Below are 27,763 nucleotides of genomic sequence, written 5' to 3' on the forward strand. Positions count from 1 at the left end.
AGCGCTCAGCCTGGCGCTCTCCAGGCTCTGATTAGCATTAGCCCCCAAATCCGCTTGATCTCGTTCTGCTTAAACTTAAATCTGCCTTCCCCCCAAAAAAACCCGTGTCATCAGTGCGGTTAACCCTACGGACGGAAGGGGGCCGTGTCCGGGAGGGGGTTCGGGTGGGGGCTTTACCCCCCATCCCGCCCAGGGGGTCGCGCCCTCGGCGGGGTACGTGTGCTCGTTTTCCCCTTTGAGGAAGATCGTCTCTCTTCAGTTTCAGGTCTCCCTAGTTTCAGCCTCCTGTTTACATAAGGGATTAAAAATAGGGGAATTGTTCCGGGAAAGCCTTTATCTGGGTAGCGCTGCCTCCCCATCCTAAAATCTCTGCCCAATTGTCTCCCATTTTCAGGGATTTGGGAGGGCTTTTGTCTTTTAGATATTGATCTAAATGGTTGGTTGTGTATCTTAAGCGCCCCTGTAGCTCCAAAAGGCACGGTTGGGTGCTAGCAAATTGAATAAAGCAGAAATGAATAAAGCAGAAAATAAAATCGACCTAGAGGAATGATTATGCTCACTTACAAACAAATAGAAGGGGGAATTATAGGCTGAAGATATAAATAATAAGTGAGCCTGGTGCTTCAAAACTTGTCTCAGTAATGTGGACGAACATCGTAGGGACACTTCTGGAATACTATGGAAATCACTGGCTGCGTAACCACGTTAAACATAATTGACGCTCAATTGCTTTAAAGTGTCAGCAATAAAATATATATTATCTGCATTTAAATAACTGTTTCAAGTGTCTGTCAAAGCTTCAATGTAGTTTTTTATGCGGTTAGCTTTTAAATCGAGGTGAAGCTTACGTCAGCTGAGAATGAAATACCGTATAATGCAGCTGAGATGCAAGTAAACATCCTTACTTTTGGTAGCAGAGAAAGGATTTAAGAATTAATGCAAATACCATAAATATTTCTTGAATGATGGTTGTGTGTACTTTGTGGTACAAATAATAACATGCTGCGGTTCTGGAAGATTGCTTTTGAGAGTCATCAGCAAATTGTATGGACATTTTTGTCAGTGCTGTTTCATTGTGTGTAGTTAGCCTGCGCAGGGCTGTTTTGGGGTTGTCGATCCGGACTTGAATCAAATTTTACATTGGTTCTAACTCCTAATTTTCCTTCACATTAAGGAATATCGAATTTGTTGGATCCCGTCCTGTTAAACAAAACGTTTTCCCTGTTTACATTTCAGGGTGGTAAAGTCCTCATTGTTTTAGGTGCCTTAGTAAAATTTCCTATTTGATTTGCCCCCTGGAAGCGATCCTGAATACTTTTTTTGGGTGGCCAGAACTTACCTTGATGTCACACATGTATGTGTCCACAGGAAGAATTTGGTAACAGTGATTTGTTAACTAATTTATTCCGCTAAGAGTGAGTTGTTTTAGCTGTTGAATGTTTTTAGTTCAAGGCTAAATGTTGTCCATGAAAGGTCAGCTGTGTGATGGCAGCTGCTTGGGGCTTTTTTGTAATGTCAGGCTTTAAAGCAAACTGCTATCTGGAAAGCCAAAGACCAGTGCATATCCTAGTTGTTGATTAGTAATTTTAGGCCTTAAATACCTTTCCTTTTTTTTAACTGCAGTTACAAAAAACTGTAGAATTGGCATCATTGCAGACAAGTCAAACCTATTTTTGCTGTTCAGCTTTTTACACAAACATCTGGTCACTAGGAATTCATCAGTCCGATGTTTAGCTTTTGAAGCACTTCTGCAGGTTAATAGGAAACCTGAAAGCTTTTTTTTCTTTTCATTTTTCTCAGTATCATTTTTTAAATGTCTAGCCAGGCACCACAGAAAGTCAGGGGAAAGGGGTCCTCTCCTCAGAGAAATTCACTAGTTGATCTCTGCTGGGATTGCCAAGAGAGGCAGCGATCGCAGTGAGGATGTTTATTCCTTGTGAGCTGGATAGAGAGTGCTGATTAACTTCACAGGAAAAAAAAACCAAAACATTGAGTAGACACTGGAGAACAGTTGCTCTTGGGGGACTTGGGTAGCTGTTGAGCCAAAACCCTGAAGGTGAAAGGCTGCTACCTGTTAGTGGTCCTCTGAGGAGCTCAATCCTTTTTTTTTCATTCTTGCCTTTTGCACCCGCTGTGTGCAGGCCAGATTCCTTTGCAGCCCGTGGAGTGTTTTGCTGGTGCCTGAGAATCTGCCTCTGACTGTCTGCAGCCCCATTGATCAGAAGTGGTCAGGCCAAGGAGCTGCGAGCCATCTCCAGCGGCCAAGAATAGTTGCCTTCCCGGGAGATCTGCGCTCTCCCAGGTGATCCGGCATCTGCCTGTGTCTGCTAATCTGCAAGGGCAACAGCAGCAACACAGATCCCAGCTTCAAGAATTTCTCCATGAGATCTGCTTTGATACCTGGCTTCCTAATGTGCTTGACCATCTCGTTAGTTGCCTACTCTTGTCTGAGAATAATGCATACGCACTAGCTTTTCTTGCATTTTTTTCTGCCGGGATTGAATATCGAAATTGGATTTTCATTGTTTCTCAGCAAATGTTTTCTAATCTTTAAAATTCTGACTCGTACAACATTTGGTTCATCTGGGAGAAGATACTGTGTGTGAAAATTAAATTATAATCAGCATTCTGACAAGTTGATTAAATTGTTATAGTAAAAGGGTGAAACAGATAACAGTGAAATTGTGATTTAAATGTAAAATCAAATACTGAAATTATCTAATCTCCAGTACAGATAAATATAAAAGGGAAAACTGATGGCATCTTTGGTGTGTGTACAGCTCCTAATGCCTTTGAACTCTGGGCAGTGCTGGAATTCAGACTGCGGTAATGATGAGATATAAGATTTTTGAGAAGTCTCCTTGAACTTTGATTTGACATGCCAGACCTGTAGAGTTCATATTTTGCCACCTACTTTTCTGAGGAGGGAAGAAGAAAACAAATGTAAACGCTTCTACTTCGTAATATCTTTTGTTATTAGAATATCATATTGCAGGGCATTGCGCTGTTATACATTATTAGTAGGCAGGAAATTGAGAATACAGAAGTAGACTTTTAAGTATTGCATATCTTGCTGATATTTGTGTGTATTTTGGTTAAGGTTGTACGTCTTGCCTAGCAAGACTCTCACTCCTCAAGAGAAATCCCTGAGTCCTCTGCAGTGGTGCAGGCGTGTTCTGGATCATCCAAGTCCTGAGATAGAGGCTGCAAAACGTTCCCTATGCTTTAGGTTGGAACAAGGTAATCTTATTCTTTGAATTTCTTTACTAGTAAATTGGCACTTTTGGTCTGGCATTTCAATCATGTTTTGTGTTTTTCACCGTTTAGCAAGCTTTATGAATGGCAGACATGCAGTTTTTTCCTATGTATGCAAGTCTTCCTCCACTACATAAATGCTAACAATTGTTTGGATTTTTTTTTTCTGATCTTGCATTTTTTAAAGCGTTCTCCTCCTTCGTTACCCTTTTCTTCCCCTGCATAACTCATGATTTTTACACTTGGCACTTTTCATCCGTTGCTTAAAATAGTGGATCTCTTGGCAAGAAAACTTTGATGCTAACTTTACTATTGGTATCTCTATTGAGATTTGAAAAACAGTGCTTTTGTTTTTTTGTAAAGCCAAAATTTTCATGGTGCTGTACATTTTCAAAGGCCTATTTGTCCACATCCAATGTAGTATCGGGACTTTGTTAAGTATTGGACAGACCAAGAAGAGCTGTAACTTGACTGCTAGCACTGCTTTGTTGAGTAGCCTCAAGTACTGGGATCAATCTGATGGCTGTCCGGTGCCAGTGAACTTGTAGAGTTATATCTGGGTATGCTGAATTTGTTCTGCATAAATATCAGCCACCATTATTCTTACTTTTTTTACTATCTAGGGTCCCATTAAGATTGTAATAAGTGTCATTGAAGAGAGTGATTAAGGTAGGAAATACTGTCTTAAGATTTATAACTCACTAGGAAAGAAGATGCAGATGAACAATATAGGAAGACGACAGGAGAAAGAAAGAAAGCTAACGACAATATGAGCATATGGTTGTATAAGCTAGCTACAGCTGTCATTAAGAGAGATTGAGCATGTACCTGTATGCTTTGGATGATATGGATGGTTGTGGATTAGTCTTATCCAAAATCAGGCATTTAACTGAATCAGTCTCTGAAGGCATCTGTCGCTTTGCATTGACTGTAAAAGATCCTGGAATGGTTATTGTCCTAGCAACATGCAGCTGAGCTCATTTGCCTAAACTTAGGTGGACCAAGCTGTGGTTCCTATGTTGGTAATCATCCCACCTAGCTTTAGGGTGGAATTTGGCTCACGATTTGGACACCTGACTTTAGGTGTCTGTAGTGTGAGCTGGGTGTCCGTGCTTGGCAGTCAATGGGAGTTTTGTCCATAGAGTCAGAGGAATCAGGGGAGCTGCTCAGGTGACGAGGTGTAGGTGTTGACCTTAGGATGAAGTCAATAGCTCTCTCTGTCCACTGACAGTAATGGGTGCTTGGCACTCAACTCCCATCTGGTCACCTGAAGGTACATCTGTGTGGTGGAGGGTGTCCCAGTCTGGCACTGAATCCCAGTGTAGAGGCTCCATTGAGTTTGCCCCACGCAGTGCCATTCAAGATGTCCTCGGTTACCCTGGCTGACCTCCAGCTTCCACTCAGGATGGATACAGACCTTCCATAGGTCCTGTGCCCTATCTGCCATTCCTGTGATGATATCTTGGTCTCCCCAAGGGCCTCTCAGATGGGCCAGCGCACCTAGGTACGGGCAACTGAATCAAGTCCATAATGTGAATGTAGAAACAAGCCAGAGGAATGCATGACCTGTTTTTCCCTTACAATGTATTATTTAAATTTGATAGGCAATAAAGACGTTAGAAAAGCAAATTTATTGTTTCAAATTTAAATCATTCTATGGTTATCAGTTCAATCTCTCTCTCTGCGGGAGTCACAGCGAGTGACGTATGTCACATAGAGTTATGTTGACAATGAGTCGCTTTGATCCATATGTTCTACTTGTGGTGATGGGTTCGTGAATTTGCTGGGCTCTGTAGAAAGTTTCTGAGAAATTATATACCACGTCTAAAACCCATTATGGGAGCTGTATGTTAAAGGATGGAATGGACTTGTGTTTCTACTGCAGCAATTCTATGCTAAAATTGTTTTAATTAATAATTCAATTAGACTTGATTAACTCTCGTATTTCTAAAGATTTTCTTTTTATCACCTATACCTTAACAAATAATACGTAATAAACAAATATCATATTTCTCACCTTAACTTTGTAGAAGTTGGTTTCACAATATTTATTCTTCTCCAGTTTTGAAAGCAGGTGTGAGATTGTCGTAAGAATCTAATAATTCTGTTTTAAAGTACAACAAACTTTCTGTAATCTGACTTCCTTGGGTTTTGTTTTGCAGTCCACTCTATCAGTAAGTATATGTGTATAAATATGTATACATAATTTTATCCTATTTTTAAAAGTGACTCAGTAAGAATGGCATTCTTCTTTTCTGGTACTAAAGTTTCAAACTTTGTACTTTTAAGTTGAACAGCGTTTTCCCCCTTTAGCCATGTGCCTTGAAAGGACATTTTAAAGGGATTTTGAAATCTAGTCGTGCCTTTTCTGTTTGGCAGTGAGTCAATGGTAACACTGATGTAGTTGAGAATTATTAAATGTGTAGTCAAAAAACATTTATAACGTACCAATCTGTGATTTCTGAAATGGCTTATAGGTAGAATTCACTTAGTAATTTTGTCCATGGTGCCTTACCAAAAATTAACCCAGTTTAGATTGTCATAGCTCTTTAGGCACTATAGTACGCATAGAAATAAAAAGCAGTAAAAATTGATTTTTGTCTGCAAAGTCAGCGTATCTGAATGAATGCACACAGAGAGAAGAGCTGTGAGCCAAAAGAAGTAAAATTTTGTCAGGCTATTTTTCTGACTTTTAACTAATTCCTGCTCTCTTCTATGATTTTTAAATCTGTGCTTGTTTATTCCTGCTCATGTAATTTTTCGTATTACATTATATCCTTATTTTCATAAAAGTACTCATTTGTTGTCTGAAATATCCCAGCATTAGGATAGCTTGTACCAAGGCTAAAGGTCTGGTGAGAGACTTCTGCCAAAGCAATCCTAGGTAATGAAATAATACAATGACTACATGGTCTTTCAGGCTGGAGAATCACTCAAATGATGCTAGTTTCATCAACAGCCTTTCACCTTGTTGTACTCACCAGCCTGTTTCTTTTCTAGTGAAAATGACTGTTTTAAGTATTTCATGGTGGAAGTAAGATTTCATTTTGGCATAAATCTTTAAGGGTATAAGCACAGTGGTTGTCTCCGGCAGGTGGTTCTTCTGTAAACCGCTGTGAGAACTTGGGCAAGCTTCTCAACGTTCCTCTGGTCTACCACTATGTAGGTAAAGCTTTTATTGGGTTTATAATGAACTAGGTTTATTACAAGCCCTATTTCTGTGGATTAGGCATGCTAGCTTTAAGGAGGATGAAAGTTAAGTGTAACCTCCTGTGATAAGATCTTTGCTTGGAATTGTTCCTATATTGCATGAGCAATTCTAGTGTCGAGGTAATATTTGTTTGGTTGTTTTTTTTCTCTATGGCCTGACCTGGATCACTTCTTTCTTTTTGCTCTTCTTTAATCATCTTTTGTTTGAAACCTTTCTGGTTTGTTTTGTTTACAGCAGTTCTCTATCTACTGTAGGGTCAGTTCCCTTTCCCTTCGGTTTTTAATCTTGCTGTCTATTTTATCTCTTCAGATTCATTCAAATCAACAGGGCCACATCACAGTCTTAACAGTGTGGTGGGGCAGCTTCTGTATTTTCTTGGTAGTGCTTGGAGATGTTGGGATATGTCTTTTTCCAACCTAAGCGATTCTATGATTCTGTGTCAGTATCAAGCCCAGTGAGCAGAGAGATGCGATGTGTAGACTTCCTAGCTGGTGCAGATGGGTATAACTCCTCTGAAATCGATGAGATGGTGTTGGTTGACACCCTGGCTGAAGATACCCTGTATAGCTTCACTTCTGTAAAATGCTCTGGAGGAGGCGGGTGGATAAACTGAGGGGTTAAGAGGCTTAGCAAGGAGTCGGTCTGTAGGAGCTCAGCTTTTACGCAGGGCTTCAAAGCGTACCTCATCCAGTTCAGCCTTCCAGACAGAAAACTCCTCTTTCTTGGAGAACATGAAGTATTGGCTAGATTCAGAGTTTGGCTTAGATGAGTTCTTATTCAGAAATGCTGCTTCAGATGTTTAAAAAGAGTAGGCAACAGAAGTTTGTAGGTTTTGCAATTGGCTGCAGTAATTTATAGTCAAGATTAAAATCTGCTTCATTTGTTAAAATGAATAATGTGCTTCAGGATGAATGCTGTTCTGTCATCTGTGGATGATAAGGTATGTTGTGAAACAGATCCATTGTAGTTTCTCTCCAATTGCTTATGATTTCACAAAACCCAAGAATCTCATCAGTGAAATTTTAGCTTTTATTGTGCTGGATCTCAATATCACATGTCAGTTCAGTTTGATATCCAAACATATAACGTGTTCAGAAGAAAAACTGGGGGGGAAGATTTAATTTCACAGTACTATATTCTTTTTACCTGTAAAAATAATCTTACAGCTGGTAGGGCCCCAGGCAGAAGGTTTTTATGTGGATGTGAAACTTGCTGCTTACACAGAAAGAGATCAGGTTCTGTCCCATTCTCCTAATTCACTTCCCCCTCCCAAGGGTTCATAGTGAAATCATTTAGTTTGGAGTCTTTATGATATAAAATGCATTTCATCAACTAAGAATTGCTGTCATAGGGAACTTCTAAACTGTAGTCTGTTAACAGCAGAAGCAAACAGAAAATACTGTTAATGGACAAAAGCTTTTATTTTGTATGCTTCAGCTGGATCCAGTGCTGCACCCAGTGCAGGGTGGGGTTTTTTATTATTCTAAAATAGGTTTAAGTTTATTTGCTGTCCATTGATGCATCAGAGATGTATGTTCTAGCGCTCAGGACTGGATTAATAAAATTTAATACAGCTTTCTCATCCTTATTTTTTCATATGTAATGGAGATGAAAGTTTTATGTAAAACGCTTTTGGGGTAGCAAATGATAACGTGCCGAAGCTTGCAGATTGTTGTTAAATAACAACATTTCTAAAGCTCTAGAAGGAATGAAAGAAGTGGCATGACTGATTTGGTTCCTTTCCGTATATGTTTCTGATACTAAAAGGCGATGAGCAACAGTAACTCCTATCAGCATCTGAGCATCTTTCAGGGAATGTGACATCTCGGAGGACAGGATGCATAGCAGTCTTCTGCTGTGGTACAAGCTTAGTGCTCAGAGCGCATGTATACATGCACAGGAGTTAGTTCCTATTAGATTTCATTTATTTGACGTAACCTGTTGTAACAGCTGCATAATTCCAAGCAGTTTTTAGAGGTTTGGCAAATGCTGATATCACTGGATTTTCTAACACAGCTGCTGAGGATGATTTGTATATTTCAATTGGGAAAAACTCTGTTTTGATACTCTGTTTAGAAGTGTGTGCTTGCATTTCAGATAGAATATTTCTCTCTAGCACTGGAACATTTCTATTCTGCCAGTACACCTCAAGATAGAAGTGTTTGGTTGAAAACCCTTATGGCAACAAATGTGTAGAAGATCAGACGCTTCACTTTTTATTCATTTCACAGATATCCCTTGCCTTTTTCATATGCCTCTTAGATATGACTTCTACTTTTTATTAAATTATAATGTGCATACTGTTTAAGAGTTTCATATTTGGGGATTGATTGTTGTACAGCTTATAATTAAATATTTTCTTAGAATTGATTTCTGGTTGTCATGATACTTACAGGAAGATGCTGAATTCTGAGGTCTGTGTAAAGGTTGGTAGAGAGGTGGTGTTGGATCTTACCTCAGCTGAGAAGATACCCGTCCCGTTTTAGAATATGCGTTCTATTAATCCACACCAGCTACTGAGCTGGGATTATGAGCTCATCATGAGTGCTTAAACAGCTAGAAACACTGTAAAATTTAGTGTGAGGATTTCAGTAAGCTTATTTAAAATAAGAATAATTTATGCTTGCAATATAGGCTCAAAGTCTGTAATGCAGCGTATGTCTAAAACCAACAGTAGTAGCATCAACCCTGACAGTTACGCTAAAAATACGGGCACAATTAGTGTTATCCAGCAGAATACTAATCACTGGTGTTGTTTCCAAAGTACACAACTACTTTCCTGGATAGAAATGTCCTGGTTTCGGCTGGGATAGAGTTAATTTTCTTCCTAGGAGCTGGTACAGTGCTGTGTTTTGGATTTAGGAGGACAATAATGTTGATAACACACTGATGTTTTAGTTGTTGCTAAGTAGTCCTTACCCTAGTCAAGGACTTCTCAGCTTCTCATGCCCTGCCAGCGAGAAGCTGGGAGGGGGCACAGCCAGGACAGCTGACCCAAACTGGCCAAAGGGGTGTTCCATACCATATGATGTCGTGCTCAGTATATAAACTGGGGGGAGTTGGCCAGGGGGGTGATGACCGCTGCTCAGGAACTGGCTGGGCATCGGTTGGCAGGTTGCGAGCAATTGCATTGTACATCACTTATTTTGTATATTCTTTTTTCTGTAGTGTTATTATTATTCTTTTCCCTTCCTTTTCTGTCCTATTAAACTGTCTTTATCTCAACCCACCAATTTTACTTTTTTTTTTCCTCCCCGATTCTCTCCCCCATCCCACTGGGGCTGGGGGAGTGAGCAAATGGCTGTGTGGTGTTTAGCTGCCTGCCAGGTTAAACCACAACAGAAATTGAAAAGAAACCTAGGTTTTATTAATGGAGCTGGGGGCACTTGACAGCTTATCTTCTGAAGATACTTTTCTATGGAAAAGAGGATCTTTTCAAAACGGGGCTGTCCTGGAAGCTGTCATTTCATTTTAGCTCCTGCTAGTCTGTGTGTCTTGCTCATTGTTTCCTAGTCCCCAAATTATTGTTATAGCTTTTGTCTTACATGCTGACTTCCTTTCGCTGCCTATTTTTGATGTCTGCAGAAGAGAGCTGGGAATAACATTTCAGAATGTAGGCAAGCCTTCTCCATGTGATATGCAGAGGTGGCACTGCTTCTTTACTAAAATGTTGTTTATTTCTGTATTTTCACTTTCAGGGAGCACTTTGGTTCTTGTCTTCGTAGCATTGCCTCTTTTGGGAAGCTTTTCTTCAGGCTGTTTTATGCCATGACCCCTAAGTATCTTTTTGTTGGTTACTTCTGGGATGTAGTCCACAGTCCTGCAATATGCTATACAGTCCTTGGCAGCTGACCTCGCGTTTTAATACATTAGAAAGAAGTTGATTATCTGCAGTTGCTTTACAAAGTGTTCCACATCCAGCGTATCTCTGTTCATATTTTGTGGAAATAAAACATTTACACCAGTAATTTGCTTTCACCTAGGGATCGTGCAAAAGTTCTTGTAATACAATAAAACTTCTTTGACTCTACCTGATAATGAAATGTAGTCAGTAAGCTCTCATCTGAATACTTGTGAGGCCTGGGCATTCACAGATTTCCGTGATCTTTCTTACGTTGCAAGACAGAGGATAAGTTAGTATGAATGATAGAGACATAGGAGTTTATAAAAATCAAATTCCCAAGTCTTTTATATAATTTTCTCTCATGAACCTCCCCTAAAATGTGATTTTCTTAATTTTACTTCTAGATGGGATATATTTGTAAAATTTGCAATTACAGAAAATGTTTTCTTGTGGAATATTCACTTTTGGGGGGGTTACGAAGCCATTCTTAAAGTCTTTGAATGTGGCTTGATCAAACACTGTAATTCAATACTTAATTAAATGAGAAGACTGAGGGAGAAAAGTAGTATAAGTCTGCCTGCAGGAGTAAAAATCACTTTTCTCAGCAAAAAGAAAAGCTGAAACCTAGGTAATTCTTGTTTTGAAAAGCATTTACAGCAGTTTAAAGATAACATTTTTACTAATTTTAAAGGATCATAAGAAAATAAGTCACAAAATAGACTTCAACATATTCTTGAATATTTTATTTTATGATTGAAGTATTTGGCTATGAGATGTTATGGAAAACTGATATGGGGTAACAATTGATTTTAAAGTGACATTGAGCTGATAGCTTAGGCATTATTTATTTATTTTGTCATTTTATTTATTTTATTGTTTTACCACAATTTAAAGGTCATGTAAACCGAGACACGAGGTGAATTTGGACCACCATTACTACTTCTACAATGTGAAGTACCTGAAAACTGATTCTACCCACCTAGCTGAGCTGAGATTGTACCCACCTTGTAGCACCAGAGAAATCTGTGTGGTAACACCATTTTGGGATAGCTTTTTCTTGAAAGTAAAAGCATGGAAGTACAGCTGATGCCTGAACATACTCAACCCTCTGTGCCCCGCTGCTGCAGAGGGGCATTGCAAATTCTGACTTGGAACAAATAAGTTTTCCCACATTTGGAAAGAAAGCCAGCTTCTTTTGTATTAATTTGTCTTCATTATGTAGTACCGATATTGATCTTGCTACCTGTGCTATATTAATTCAGGATGAGAAGACTTGTACCTGGAAGTGCACATTTGTAAAATGGTCACACACAGAGGTAGAGGTGGCTAACTTTGATGAAGATGTCCTCATGTAGTCAGATAAATTCCACTATGAGAGTTGATGAGTTGTATCCCCTGCTGCACAGGAGAGAAGATCAGTTAATTTCTCTTCTCACTTAGCTTTGTCTGCAGCTTCTGGAGGACAGATTGTTTCTGACTAAGTAAGTTAAGCATTAGTAACTTGCTCGTGTAATTGTTGGTACTGAAAGTTATGATTAATCTAATCTAACTTCAGTAATTAAAGTTAGATACCTGGAAAAAGCTAGTTGTCCATTGACTCGGATGAGTTGCCTGTTGGCTTCTTCAAACTTGTCTCACTCCATTCTTAGGCAATTGTCTGAACCGAGTCTGGAGGTACTCATTTCTCTCCACTAATTAGAAAAAAAATTGGGTAGTACTTGTCATCTCATTCCTTCCAATGTTAATACTCCTTTATACTTTTAACAAGCCTTGAATATCCTCTGCATTTTGCAAGAACAGCCCTGATGCCTTTCATTCAGACATGGTTTCTCATTGTCTCCTATTTCTTTGCTCATGGCACTTCAGACCTTGCTCATAATCATTTGTTTAGATGCCTAAGTTCATTTTCCAGAATGGGGACAAGCAGGACACTTGAGGGTATTTTGTGTGTTTTCACATACTAGTAGCTGATCTGAATCTTTCTGTGATAGTTAGGCACAACATTTTTGTGCCAGTCCATACACTGGTGAAGCAGTTGGTGTAAATGCTATAGTATGTGTCTGCTAGTCTTAACTGAGACACATGGGGTATTGCTTTGTGTTGCATCTGTTTCACAGGGGAAAATCTGGGTGATTGAAACCCCATGGAAAGATTTTTTGTGTGTGTGTCTCAGTTACCAGAGCCAGACATAGAGCTGTTTCTGTTGAATCTGACTGTAAGTACCTTGTCCTTGGGTCTCAGGCATTTATTATGTGAATTCATAGAACATGCTATGGCCCAGATTTATTCCACCTAATTTTATGCATGTGTCTAGTATACCTAATTTAATAGCACAGTCACTTTGGCCATGATTCATTTATCTTAAAGGTGCTAAGTGTAATTTGACATGCTCTTGGGTCCTTGAGATATCCAGATGGGTCAGATGGGTATGATACAGGAGCTGCACAACAACCTCACTCATCTGAACCATCTGGAGCACCTCAAATGTCATTACATTCTCGTTTTGGACAACTGCATCATGCCCCTGCTGTTTTGTGCTGAAGAGTAGGCTCTGCTCCAGACTATAGGTATTTAAATGAAGCTGTCTAAACATATGAGGTATGTTTAGAGTGGCCAAATTCAGTAGACTTCAAGACGCAAGGGAGTGCACCGATCCATTTCTCCAGAGCTGAAGTTGTTGGAGTCTCAGACCCAGGAGACTCCTCCTCTCCAGTCCACTAGATGTGAGGCTGCTGCACTTCCCCATTCCAGGTCCAGCCAGTTGTAAGGCTGAGCCTTGCTGGCAGATCTCACACCCACACTCATACATGCATGCCCCGTGTACCTGCCCAGACCTACAGTCCCTCAAGTGTCAGACCCAGACCCCCACTCTCAGGTAGCTGACCCCTAGACCTGTTGTCCCTGTGGTATCCATCCCCCAAACCTCCAGTCCTATCCACTGGCTAGTCTGACTTGATGTTTGCTGGCATCTCACCTGCACACTCATATAGACCTCTCTGTTAGCTGTCCTAGACTGAAAGTCCCTCCAGTGTCAAGCCTGTAGACCTGTAGTTGCTTGACAGCGGGTTCCCAGATCTTGTGTCCTGCTCACTGGCTAGCGTGGTTTGAAGTTTGCTGGAATCTCTCATACACATGGCACAGAGGGCACCCTTTGCACAGAGAAATGGTTAGGAGAAGAGTTCAATAAGAAGTAGAAAGAGACTGGTCAGGTGCAGGGCTGGCTCAGACCAGTGGGCTGACCAGCAGCTTGTTTCCACGTGGCCAGCACCTCTCATCCCCCTTCTCTTTGTTTCCCATGCATATTCCTTACCCATTTGTTGTGATTCCTCCCTTTCTTTGTCCTTGTCTTCGCCTGAATAAGCAACCTGTTCCTAATTCCTTTTGCCCATTGTTCCTGGTTTTGCTACATCTGTACCCAGATTTGGTATTTCTGGTGCCGTTACCTAAGTCATCTCAGCTTTACGTGGTGTTACGGATGGGGTTACCGAGGCACTGCTGACCTTGCAGGACTCTGCCCCCAAAGGTCCTTGATGCTCCCCTTCAGCTGCCTGTGATGTTCAGCTGTTTCTCATGGAACCCCCCTCAACCCCATGTGAGACCCAGCCATCCCTTGTGGTGCTGTTGGTCACTTTTGGCAGCTTCACAGCCTGTTCTTGTTATGTTGAATAACGTCTCGTGTCCGGTCCTGTAGTTCCTCATGTTGTATCCAGTTACCTTCACCTCCGGCCAAGGAGGACAGGCTATCTCCTGGCATACCTTCACACAAACAGTATTTAAATTCCCATTATAGCCAATAGAAAGACAGGGCTAGGTTTGGTTGTCTATACACACGGCACTGATGTCTTTGAAATGCCCTGACCAGTTGTCTAACAGAAGTCTGTTATGGGTGCAGGGAAGGATTTTGCGACCTGTAGTGTGTGGGTGATAGCAACTGAGTCATCTGTTGTGTTGTTGCCTGCAAATACAGAGGACTGTGCTCAGCATCCTAACATCTTAACATCCTAGAAGTCCACCATGTCCCTCAAGTAGCTCTGTGAAACACTAGCAAACCTTCTCAATGTTCTTTGTTCCTCTTCCCAACCCACAGGAAAGGCAGGGGAGAGTGTGATTTGTAGGCCAGCATGGAATAAGACAAGATGGAGTGGTGGAGGGAATCATTGCTTCACCCTGTTCCTCCGTAGTGTCCACCAGTTTTCTTTTTTGTCATTTCTGCTTCATGTGTTGCAGTCATATAGCCAAGGTTAAGAGTGCCCCATGGTTATTTCTTAACGTTTTGTGAAACACTGGGTGTGAAATACTTCACTGTAATCACAAATGGATCTTTATTTATAAATAAAAAAATAAATTTCAGTTTGTAAGTAGGCACATATGTTCTTGTTGTGTTGGCCTTAGTCCAAAAAACTTTTTGTTATTTTTGGCCTATGTGGGTGCTGGTAAATCTGAGATAATTACTTGGAAGAAACAAATTGTTTTTAAGGAATAGCTTGAAGAAACATCTCAAACTTTGTTATTCAAGCCCATTTCTGCTTACTGTGGACATGACTGGTTTTGGTGGTGGAAATGCTTAAAAGATACTGTAGAGTGCCTTTTACCCTGAAAAGTAAGACTTGGGCAGAAGGATGTTGCAGCAGCGTAATAATTGTATTGATGGTACTTCTCCAACTTTTGTGCTTTGTCTCTTGTCCTTTGTGCTTCTCATGCTTTCCCTGTTGTACCGTACTCTTGGTTGATAATGTCATTCTCCTCTCTCCTTATCTGTCAACTTACACCTATGTTACTTGTTTGCGAGGAGCAAGGATTGCCTCTTTGTTAAATGCTTGTGTAGTTCTCGCTGCAGTGTAGGTACCTCTGGGAGGTACTCACAAGGCAAAGTTTACTTAGGGAGTCTCTCTCGAGGTGTCTGAAATCACCCTAGAGGAGCCTGAATTTAGGAACGTGCTCTGAGTTAGTGCCAAGAGGAGTCAGTCTTTCTCTAGGGAGTCTGAAGAGACTAGTGTCTCTAGGCTAAAAATTGTCATTGCAGAAGCCCTGACCCCCATGACAGTAATGATAATGGTAATGGTATTTGTATCAAACATCTGTATGTCATTTTATCCATTTTTCTAGAAATAACTATCTGGTTAGTGCTTCTTAATGTGACTCTAGGTTGGTGTTGAACCTTAATTCTACATGAGCATGTGGATTCTGAATACTTTATTATATTTGGCAGCCACTTAAACCTCTATCAGAACTTTTCTTAACCCTAAACTTTCAGGATTTTTTCCCTGTTTGGCGTTTTAGAAGTATGAAAAACCTATTTTACAGTTTCATTTATTTTTGAAGGGTTTTGTATCTTTTCGCTGATTTGGGTAATAGTGTTAACACTTTCTCATAATAAGCACATAACTGTGACACCTGCTATATTTATCCAAAAAGCCACAGGAGTCCTGAAGGGTAAGTGCTGCTTTTGGCCTAAATTTCAGCCTAACTTTTAGCTTTTCCAGTCTGATTCAATGTCGGCAGCAGGTATACTTGCGCAAAGAAAAAGGAGTGTGGCATCCTGGAACAGGGTGTCAGAAACTGTCGACAGAGAAGCTCCCTTGCAAAACCCTCTTGCCAGAGGTTTAACCTGTGAATGAAGATGGCAGGTAGATACAGTTGTAGGGGAAACGATAATGTGTTTAAGGGTGTTTCTTGGATGTAGGGGAAATTCAGGGCTAACCGGTAAGGTTAGAAAAAACGCAGTTTAGGGTTAACGTTTGAATTATGTCATCTTTTTTTTAGTTATGATAAATGAGCAAGAAAGTTGTATCCCAGCAGGCACGTATACTTGGATTCCACCTGGTATGTAATTATTATCCTATACTGTTAAGAGAAGGATAGATATTGTCCTTCTATGGGTGTTACTTACGGAGCAGGTTCCTTACCTGTTATGCTTACCACCCTTGCAGATGGCAATGTACAAAAGAAAAAAGAATTATGCATGCTACCAGAAATTTTAAATTTAGGAAATGTAATTAGCTATATTTTTCCTGCAGCCACCTGTTTTCCTGAGCAAAAAAATTACATCTTTGATTCGAATTGTTGCTAGCATATCTGTTTAGCAGTATAGTACATGTCCACTTAGGAGAACTGTTGTACATCCTGCGTGGCATGCGGAAATAAAGTTTTCTCTTATTAACTGGAGCAAAACGTATCTACCTTCTCTGAAGTAGTGTACTAACCACTAGATAAGTCTTTTATTTTTTTTCCTCTAGTCCAATGAATAGACTAAAGGAATAGGACATCTTCAGCAGAAGAACATGAGAGCACCTTGTGTAGTAGCTGAGCTCTGATCTTCAAGGGGAGTTGAACTAATACCTGTTCTTTAAATCAAGCAGAGAAGGGATAAGTGGCCTTGCTCCTCATCCTAGAGGGAATCCCCTAAGCGTGGACTTAGAGTGAAAGGGTGAAGGTGCCCTTCACCTTCCTCCTGTTTTGTGAATGGCAGCTGAGCTCTTCTTGAAATCTATATTTAAAAAATCTGGTTTATTCCTTAAAGTAATGCTTTCAGCATGTTTAAAAAAAAAATGTTTACACTGTGGTTGAATGTTTGCCCTAATTATTACGCATTTGTGAAGAGTTTTAATTGATGTGCTTTTATTATTTTTTTTTTTCCCGGAATGGTACTTTTACTACTGTCTCCTCCAGTCTTTTATTCAACTCCTGAGACCAAAGCTGCAGAAAGGGAGCCTGTCCAGCAGAGTTCTGTGGGACTGCTGTGATTGCAATGACTCAGCTCCTGTACTGAATGCACAGGAAGATAAATACGATGGCACAGATGATCTTAGACCTACCAGTACAAAGACACAAAGACTCAAGAGATCACAAAGCAGCTGTTGTTCCCTAAGGGATGAAAACAGCATTTCCAAAAGAGTGGATGCACTGCTATTGTTGGGGTTTTAAAACTGCTTTTGGCTGATTAAACTGGAGATGTCTAATGTACAGTTGCAAGAGATTAGAGAGATTTATTTCTGCACACAAAAAGCCCTATTAGGTTAACTGGTTTTGAAAACAGGCCTCCTTCTCATACTGAAGTTAAGAAATACACAAGACCTGTAATTTTTTGCTACGTAGAAAGCAGATTGCTGACAAGATAAAAGCCTCTCCTGTTCTTAGTAGCCTTGAGGGGTATGCTTGTATACAGGGCACATACAGGCACACAGAAGACCTCACCCTTCATTGTTGTGTTATCAAAACATAAGAAGACCCTAAGAGTTGATCCTGTCAATGCATACAACCTGTCTACACCATGCAGAGGCATGCCAAGCAGCCTGGTTTCCAATACATCCACACACTGCAGTGCAGTGCCGCGTGGATAATACACATCGGTATAGCTGTTACTTGGATCCAACTTGAATGAATGTCATGATGCTCCTCGTATTTCAACTTTCAGGTCACACCTTTTCTAGCTACCATATATGTTTCTGTGTGTTAAACATGCTATAAGTGCTTTCAAGATGAGGTTCATACTACTTTATTTAAGCCATCTGAAACTTCAGGCTTGAAATCAGGGACTAGTTGAAAAACAGACATCTCCAGAGCATGAGATCTGTCTTCATCCAATGATAGGGACGGACAGAGAGGAACATAGTTGGTTAGGTAGAACTGGAGGTCAAATTTGAACATTGAAAACTAGTTGAGGTGAATACAGACCACAGAGTTTATTAAAGTCGGAGGACATGCTGCATTTTGCAAAATGTCCTTCCTCCACCACTCCCCTCCTGTGTGGCTAAAATTCAGATTGGCTTCCATACCATAGCTTTTGTAAGAATTTTTAGTCATCGAACAAGGTTAATTTCCAGCCTTTACTTACGCTGTGGTAAACTGGAATTAATTCTGTTGAAAGCAGGCCTTCCACCATTGTAAAATTAACCTGAGACAAGAATAAAGTGAAGTGTCTCCAGTCTTATGGTAGGAGGGGAGGTAACTAAATAAATAGTATTAAAAAGATGACCTTTTGTAATTTCATTTAATTTAGTACATTTTGTATTCTAGGTAGATGTAGTTAGAAAACTTACAGTAGTAGAAATGTAGTAGGAAAAAGACCATGTTGATCCAAAACCTACTGAAATCACTGGAAGTCTTTAACTGACTTTCTCATGGTTTGTGCATTGTCCTTATGTTAGTTCCTTAAGGTATTTTGCCTATTAATTGTATGCTTTTTGGGATGAATATCAAATAACGTTGAGAGGAGTCTTCTGCTTTATATTTGGGGTTAAAAATATGATAAGCTGAGATTCAGTATTTACTGGTTCCCACATGACTGAAAATACAGCAAGTTCATGCTCTTGGTTTGGCTGGCAGTGATCAGTACAAAGTATTTAAAACTCTGGAGCTTAATTCCCCATAGTCAGCTACTTTGCTTGAGGAGGTCTTTGCGAAGCTTACCTAGACGCCACAGCGTTCTTCTGACGCACATTACAGAGATACAGACCTGCTTTGGCAGAAGTCCCTGATATATAGATATGTTTGTTCTGGAAAGTGTTCCTTGTATTGATATAATTTCTTTAGCTCATGGCAATGCTTGTAGTGTGTTCACATAAAGAACAATTTTCCTCAGTGGTGTAAGTCATTTACGGGTCCTACTATACTGTATTGGCAAAATACCCCTGCACCAACAGGCTTACTTGGTCTTTATTAAGTAATTCAAAGAATCGAGTGGATGTGTGAAGTAGACTGGTTTGGGGAAACAAGTATCTTTGAGCTGCAAGAGACATGCCCAAGAAAAGCATCATTATCATAAGTACTAGTTGAAGGAGTCACCTGACAGAGGACTGTCCAAAAATGAATTTACCTTTACCAGCTTATACTGCAACTGAGAAAGATGGTCACTGCACCTACATGACTTGTACAAGGGTGGATGCAGCCCTCGTGTGAATAGGGGACATGAAACTCCTTCTGCTTTCCCTTGGATGCTGAGGCAAACTCCACACGTAAGGGTAGCCCCAAGGGACAGAGCTGTGTGGTTGGGGAAGAGGAGGACCTGTAACAAGAGTCACATACCCAGTATGTGTACCAGATGGATTAGTAGCTTGAAAGCCTGCTCCTGAATAATAGATAACCACGTCCAAAGAAGCGGCAGGCCAGATTTCTCTAAGTCAACTTTACCACCAGATACTTTGTAGGATGATGAAGTGCTTACTTAAGTGCACAGATTTATGATCGTGGGCCCATATTACAAGCACACCCCCCCCACCCCAGCATGCATTATTAAGCTTATGTATGATACTAGGTTTCTCTCTTCATTGATCCAGAATCTCGGCTAGCCAGGGTGGTGAGTTAGAGGGCTCAGCATGCCCTGGGGGACATGCCCAGGTTTGTAGAGCTACAGCTCCCCAGATCCTTTGTCTAAAGTGGTTTGCAGAGTCTCTGGTAGCTACTCTCCTTCTCAAACTGGAATGACCCATCCTTGTGATTTGGTACAGGGACAGCAAGTGCTGCTTCTGGGGCACAAGGAATTTCTGCCCGCTCTTCTGGTTAAGGCAGTTTAATTAGAATTTTTGCTGAATATCTTGATTAGATTATGGGCCTGGCTTTAGACTTTAAACTTTCTTTGTTTCTTTACAGCATACCTGAGAATTAGTGGCATAACGACACATTTTATATAGAAATAGGAAATATTAACTGTGTATATTCTGGTCAGCGCTCTATAGCTGTGTATAACCTTTGCACAGGGACAACTGTAAAATACAAACCCTACAAACAATGTGATTTCAGGTGGGGTTGCCAAGACTGCACCTCCTTCCCCCTCCACAAGCATATATCGTTGATCCCATTAGAGTTGAAGGCACCTCTCTGAGAGATTATGACAATATAGCAGTTTTGAGTCAGAGAAAACAGATTGACATCCTCCTCCTATTTTTGATAATGCTGTGTTCCACAGAACTGTGGTATTAATAATCTAGCACAGTAGTTACAAAACTGCTGGTCACCAATGCTTTACTGTGCAAGAGCTGCATTCTGGGCAAGCATCTCTGATGAGGATGCTGCAAGTGTTGAATTATGAAGGCTGCGGAGGTGACTCCCACAGCTGCATACTCCTCGCTGCTGCTTATCTGCAGACATTCCCTTGACTCCTTCAGACCTAGAGAGCATATGTCATACTGGTCTGCGGAGCAAATGTCCACTGGATTGAAAAGGTATGAGTTATATGGCAGACAAAGGTTGCCAGGACTCTGCAAGCAGCAGGCAGCGAACAGATGTCCTGAGACCCAGGCACACTATTTCTCAGACCTGGGAGGCGCTTCAGACCTGAGAGCCAGCATTTAAAGAAAAAGACAAAAAGACATTTTTCCGTTCAAAATTTAGTTTGTTGTACTATTTGTGGAGTATTGTGGCAAACGGAGCATTTAAACCACTGCTGAGTGATTGCAGAATATGCTTCCCACAGTACTCTGTGGGATTTTGCTGTATCACGCTGTCACTGAAATACAGACAAAGCAGTTACCAGAGGGTACCATGAGTTCAAGAAGGAAAATAAGGTTGGGATGAGTTTCACAATGCTTATGCGGTGAGCATGAGAGTTCAGATTTTGCTTATGATGACGTTCGAGAATATGAATGCCTCTTTCACAACAGTAATGTTAGAGTGTGTGTAATCAATGATAGACCTGTGTTTTTTAAAGGAAAATGTAAACCATTTCACAAATTGCGCCAACCAAAATGTTTTTCCTTTGGACTAACAGGCAGTGAGTAAAATGTGATTCACGCTGATCGTGATGCCTAAACGATGTTGAAGTGGTATGTGTGTCATGACTTCTGACACAGCTCTGCTTAAATCTAATGCTTTGCCATGCTGTAGGCTGCAATACCATTGTCTGTGTGAAGACACCTGTTTCATGTTAGAGGAGTGAAGCCACCACTCATAAATTAATATGTTGTGGAGCTTTCTGCAAGGTTATTTGAACTATTTGAGACCAGATTAGTTGTACCCACCAGGTTGGGTGGTAGTGAAGGTATGCTGATTGTGGAAGAGATGTTAGTTTCTTGCCACAGTCCTACCTTTCTCTAGGTAGATGCATGAGCCTCCTCAGAGCTTCTCTAAGGGCTCTTGGACACTCTGCTCTGCTGTATGGTATAAACAAACCTAAAAATCTCTTGTGGATCCACTACATTTGGAATAAGATGATCTTAGATTGCTGTGGTTGAGTCTTCCTCTCATCCATTTACAGGGGAATGTAACCCGCTTTGTTTTTGGCAGGGATATATGTCCTCTTCTAACTTCATTTGTGCCTGCAGGAATTGCTGCCCCTTCAGATCTGCTAGCTGAGATGATCAGATGATGGCTTCCTTGCCCATTTCAGTCAGTACATGCTGGGTGAGCTTAACCAGAGACCTGACAATTTACAGCCAGAACCAGCGGAGGCAGGAGGTCTATCCAGCTGGCACAGCAAGAGTTGGAGGAAGATGTTTCTGTGGCCTTACGTGCATTGTCTGCACATCATGGTGATAAATCTTTACCCTTTAAGTGACATTGTAAGGTGGTTACCGTTTTGTTCCCTTTTTTGTTGCTAATTCTTAAAATACAATGAAAGTGCTGTTGTTTCGCTCTGCACTATATATGTAAGCAAACAGTGTCAGACATTGAGTTCATCTCACCTGCCTTTACACACATCGTGGAGGCTGCTCTCTGACAAGCCTTTCTTTTGGAGGCAGCGTTGGCTTCAGCAGCCCCACCTTCCTGCTGCTGTTTTCTGCTTCTCCATCTCTCCCTTAAATGCCCTGGTACAACTGGGCTCCATCTTCCTGGTAAAGGGGATTGAGGAACTCTTCCTTGTTTAAAAAAATAAATTAACAATAAGGTCTTTTTACTGCAGATTGGATAATTGATCTGATATTTAGCATGAAGTCTTGCAGGGACGGTTGTACTTGCTGGTGCAGTGTGCCAGTACAGCCAAGAGGATGGCATGGGGAGGATCGGGGTAAAGCATTAGCCTGTAGGAAGGTAGCAAGGGTTTCCCTTTCAGCTGGAACTGCTGCCGAGAAATATGTTCAACAACTTCAACTGGATATCTACAGCTGTTTCAGTAGGATGGATGCAAGCATTGCAATGCACTGGCGCTGCAAAAGAGTCCTCTTTTTCAGTAGCTTAGAAAAAGGGAAAACTGGATGCAGTCTCTGAAATCTGTTTTTAAGCTCTGTTTATTGTTCCTGTAATGAATGTTGTCAGAGAGAGTTTTGTTTGAATATATGCAGAGATCTGTATCCGAGCCAGTCACGCTAGGCTGCCTTTGTAGGCAGCACAGACAAACAGGCACAGCTCATGTCCTTTTAAAGTGGAGGTGAGGTGAATCGTGCTCCGTCCTTTCTCTTTGGAGTATATTGCATCCCGTGGTGGCTAGGTCAGCCATCAGTGTCTATACATCCTATACATCCACACATCTTTATTGTGCCTGTGTGACACAGGATCCTGCGTCCAAAAGCACCATAAATAGATATTAGAAAAAAGTGAGAATACGGGGAAATACAATACATGCCTGCCCCAACACCCTCCCAGATGTATTTCCAATTCAGAGACTGATGGAACCAGATGTGAACTCTGATTTAGATGTGATTTATTAACCTTTGGATTCCTCTTCTGTGAATTTCTGTAGTCTCCCCATGTAAATTTTTGCATTCACAGTGCCCTTTGGTAAGAATTCCTTGTTTTGGAGGGCTCCTAATTCATTTGAAGGCTCCTAAAATTAACTGGGGTAAATCCTCTCCTTAATGAATGAAATGCTAATAGTTTGGCAGAATCTGGGTCTCTCTATATTTTGTTTCAGGTTACCTTATGTAGTAATACACGAGAATGAGTCTTCTGCTCACAAAGGTATATTTTATTTCAAACTAGCTGAAATGTGAGAGCTTGTATTCTCATGGGTTCTGGTTAAGAATTCACCAAATGGAATGAAAATGCATCAGACTGGCAGTTTACATAAAATAGCACTTGCTGAGTATGGGAGCTGGGGCGGCAACAGACATTTGGGCCCTAGGTCATGCCTAGGGCATAATACTTCTGCGTAATATTTGTCCAATTTCTCAAAAAAAGGATGCTGGGAAGCCAAGTTTGGCTATTACCTCTGCTCTGAAAATTTGCTTTTGGACTTCTGCATGCAGGGAGAGTTGTGCACACAGAAAGAAAATGAATGCTGAGACAATTACCTTTTTCACAAAGCCTCTGTGCTTGTCCGTTTATATAGCTGTTTGGTAAAAAGTTTGCCTTAAAGAAAAAGAGGCAAGTTAAAACCAACAAAAAACCCAACCCTCCGAAGCACATAGCTAAGGTGCAGTATCCTTTTATGCAGGAGTTTTCTAGGAGGTAGATCATACCTCTCAATTCCATTTCCTTTCTAGTCTTTTGAATACTTCGATGTCATAAAATCATTTTTATGACAAAGTTGGGTCAGAGAATGGTGGTTAGAGTCTCTCTGCCCTTCAGCACACTGCAGTTGGAAAGCAGTGTCATCGTTTCTCCAGTATGTAATGTGTCCAAAGACAATTTTCAGGTCAGCCTTTCACTGAATTACGTTGAAATGGAGTAGTTGGGCATCTGTCTTGAAAAATACAGATTATTCCCTGCTCACACTGGTAAGTAATCATTGGCACAACTGGAATATGTCAGACAAAGTGCGTCATTCCTGAATCTTACTTAGATTTACGTTTTTGTCACCAATTGCAGTATGCCAAACACCAGTGCTGATTGCACTGCTTTGCTGTGCTGGCTGAAAGTCCTAGAATCTGCTGCAATTTAGATAGGCTTTCTGATTGTACCTTTAAAAGAGGTCTTTGCTATTTTTGCTGGGGCAGCTCTTGAGGTATATGAGTTGTTGCAGTTCTATATATTTAAGCAGTTGTATACCAATACTTACCAACTGACCTGCTTTCTCATTCTACACTAATATTAGATCCTTTTATACCATTTTTCAAAAAGGACTTGCTTTATGTGAATGAATTGGGAAACAAACTTTTTCAGGAACTCCCAGTTCTCACATACTCTTAAAACTAACATTATTTTTCAGTTTTCCTAGGCTTAGAGGAAAGTGGGCAATCTTTATTCATTTTCTCAGCTCCTCCTAATCTATCACGCTGTGTCCAAACTATAACGGCCGTTGTTTTCATTAGACATATAAAGCTGAGCTTGATTGCTTTTTATTATTTTAAAGTAGCACAAGACAAGTATTTAATCTCTTTTTTACTGTATATGGCAATCCTGTGTATTGACTATTAAAACCACTGTGAAAACTTAGAATTTTGTAGAGGAATCACATTCTTGCAAAAGATAATCAAATGAAGACATTTCATTGCCATGTAGTTTCTCACTAGCTGATCTGTGTTAAGAGCTTGAGAAGCCATAGGATTTAGTGTAGAAAACCAAAACCGAAGAAAAATGTTGGCATATATTTGTTCAGCTGTTGTAGTCTAATTATGGCGGTTCAAGGGTAAGGATTTACACTAAATTGTATTTTGGAGACCCCTATTTACTGATTCTTGAAAGAAGTCCCCTTGTGCAGTCTACACTTAGAGGGTTTCTCTCTGTTATCATTGCAGCTGGGGAAGAGGGGGTGCTTTACCTCTCTTGACCAAGAAATCAAGGGACAGAAATAGCAAACAAGCCCCAAGAGCATTTTGTGAGCTGGATATAGCAGTGCAGGGAAATGGTTTCAGGCAATAACAGATTCAGTGTGACTGAAAATGTGCATTAAACGTACAAAGTGTAGCTCTGTGCTGATGGCAGAGTTTCTACCACTGGCTGGATGGCTGAGGAAGCTACAGCTGTGGTTAGGAGACCATATGTGCTGGAACAAGCTGCGGCTGATGGCTGTTGGGAGACTGGAACGAGGAGCGTGCTGCTTGAAAAGTCAAGATGTTCACTGTACAATAGCATTCAGCAAGATGGGAACACGTACGTGCCCCAGACTAACTTCCAGTTTTACAGGCACAACTCGATACTCTTACTCACAATTACTAGAGCTGAAAACATTGTTGTCTTGGGCCCTGAACTTGTAATCTTGTAACTAATAAAAATGCAAATTTTTAAAAAAAGTAAGTTTTTAGGACTTGTAATTGTAAAGGAAAGCTTTGAAGCACTGGGTTCAAATAAACCCTGGAAGATGTTACAGTCCTCCTCTTTTGAGCACAGAAGCTGAAAGCCTCACCCTGTGAAGCAGACCTAAGGATTGTACGTATGTCTAAGGTCCATGTGTTTGGGAGCTACTGAGGTACTTGAAAGACAAGTATCTACTTAGGCTTTGCTTTGGAAACATAGCTACCTGAAGATCTTTTCCTATGCGGTGGCACCGCAGCATTGGTTGCAGCTGAGTATCTAGCACCTCTCTTCTACCTCAGACTGCTTCAAGTTCTTGCAGGAACTCTGGCTTTTCCAGGGACTTGCGTAAATCTCTTCAGGCTGGCAAGTAGTAGGAGCCCACATTTTCCGCTTCTCGAGCAAGTGTTGCAACAACAGCGCTGTTCAGTGAGTAGTGGGACTACCTTCATCTCCTCTTCCTCTGGCTGTCTTTTCAAACACATTAGCCACTTGTCTGTTCCCAGGCGTACGTCTAACTGCAGGAGGAGTTTTCAGGCTCTGAATCACCGTTTCACAAGGACCGAAAGCGAAGGCTAAATACCTGTCTTTGGGAGGGAGGTAGTAGGTACACCTCACTGAGGTGATACCTCTTAGCTGGTTTAGATATTCTACTATTCTATCTACAGTAAGGAGAGGGTTTTGAATTCTCTTCTAGCACTCTTAAATTTCTCCAGTGATTAACAAAATACTTATGTTTCCTGTGCAGGACTGTGCACTTTACTCCTGAGAGAGATATTTTGCTTTTAAGCGTGGCTGCTGTGCAACTGTGCACATGCTGAACGCACCAGGGAAGTGGTTTGGGTTTCCTGCTCTGAGGAAAGTATGTCGGCAGGAAAGTGCTGTGTGTTCATGTCCTCGTTTCAGTTGGGGGTTAAACCACGACAGTTCAAAACTTGTAGTTACTGGATTGACAGTACTGTAAATATTTCTCCAATTGCTGGCTCAAAAGAGTGTTTTTGTTCAGGCTATGTAATTAGTTCCCATATTCAAATATCTGCATATGTGCAATTTAATTTGTTTTTAGCTTGAGCTTAAAAAGTATTTTTGACTCTGGCCTGAAGGCCTATATAAAACTTAAGCTAACTGAGTGATTAAATGAGCTAGATAGCACCTCAGCTATAATTTAGTGTGGTTAGTCAGTAGTACAACACAGTTATTTATGACTTTATTGTTTTCTGTCTTTATGGCAAAGAAATTTTTTTTTATTTGTGTAGCTTAGAGTGAAAGTAAGTTAGCATTATGTCAAACTGAGTTCACTGAGTTTCATAATGGAGTTAGGAAAACTGAAGGTGTTTAAAATGTGCATGTACTTTCGGTTTCTTGGAAACCCTGATATCCTTAGTTAATATAAAGTCCTAGGTATATCTGATTCATCAAGTACAGGACCTGTACTCAATCTGTCTCTGTTTACATCAGTGTAACCCCACAAAATTAAAACAAAATAATGAGAATCTATGCTGTTTATACCTCGTGTCCCAGCTTATGAATGTTCCCATTGGTTTGAATAGCAAATTTTGTCTTCACTTTCAAAAACATGCTTCTATATATGTTTAGAAATTGTGTACCTTATACAGCGTAAATGAGAAATTGCTTTTAGTAAAGGAATTGCTTTAGATATGGTACAGCATGCTCTGGTTTTGCAGGGTGCTCTGTTCCTTTTGAGCCATGCAATTCTATAGATGTTTACTTGTTGAGGTTTTCATGTGAAATTTTCCATCAGTTCTTATGAAATGCTGATTATTCACAGTAGTCAGTATGGTGAATATTTGTGTTTATGTAGTGGCTCATATTTTTCTATGTGAGTTACTATTCTCGTCTATTTTAGCATTTTGATATCTCCAGGGAAGTTATAAAAATAAGGTCTTAATTAGTTTCTAAAGCTTCAGTTGTGTTAGTAAATATTTTAAAGTTATGAACAGGCTGACTTGTTGCCGATTTTATTTTTTAAAGGAAAGGTTTTGTTTGATTGATTATGTAGTCATTTTGACAAGTCCTTTTTAAAAGTATTACAGTATACAGTGTGTAATGCAGTACGCTATCAGCAGTCTAGTTACTAAGAATTGATCAAAACCAAGGAAATCATACCCAAAATGTTGGGCCCGTCCAATCTAACTGTAAACTTTGATGACTGGGACAATTTGAATATTGTATTAGAGAATATTAGTTCCTTTGTTGGTGTGAAAGGCCAAGGGTTTCGTGCTTCAAGAAGTCAAATTGTTAATGCATTTAACTCTTTGCCGTCAGTAAATCAAATGGATTTTTTGGCTTCTTTTCTCTGATGGTTCTTTAGATGCCCCCGTTTTCCTTTCCACAGCTGGTACTTTTTCTTCCTTCAGTCCATCTTCTGTGTAAGGTACTCAGAGAAG

At 40.5% G+C, this 27,763-nt stretch overlaps 1 protein-coding gene across 2 annotated transcripts in view; it reads left to right on the forward strand.

Annotated features, from left to right (window-relative positions):
- Positions 1-3,098: 3,098 nt before the first annotated feature.
- The window catches only part of SLAIN1 (SLAIN motif family, member 1), a 49,487-nt gene continuing 24,822 nt past the window's right edge, over positions 3,099-27,763 (forward strand). Inside the window, exon 1 of one of the 2 annotated variants that reach the window (XM_009332041.1) lies at positions 3,099-3,240. The gene's annotated coding sequence lies outside the window, so the exon portion shown is untranslated. The remainder of the gene's footprint in view (positions 3,241-27,763) is intronic. The other variant, XM_009332043.1, reaches the window with a different exon arrangement.

The sequence above is a fragment of the Pygoscelis adeliae genome, unplaced genomic scaffold, assembly GCF_000699105.1.
Source record: "Pygoscelis adeliae isolate BGI_AS28 unplaced genomic scaffold, ASM69910v1 Scaffold98, whole genome shotgun sequence".
Lineage (NCBI taxonomy): Eukaryota > Metazoa > Chordata > Aves > Sphenisciformes > Spheniscidae > Pygoscelis > Pygoscelis adeliae.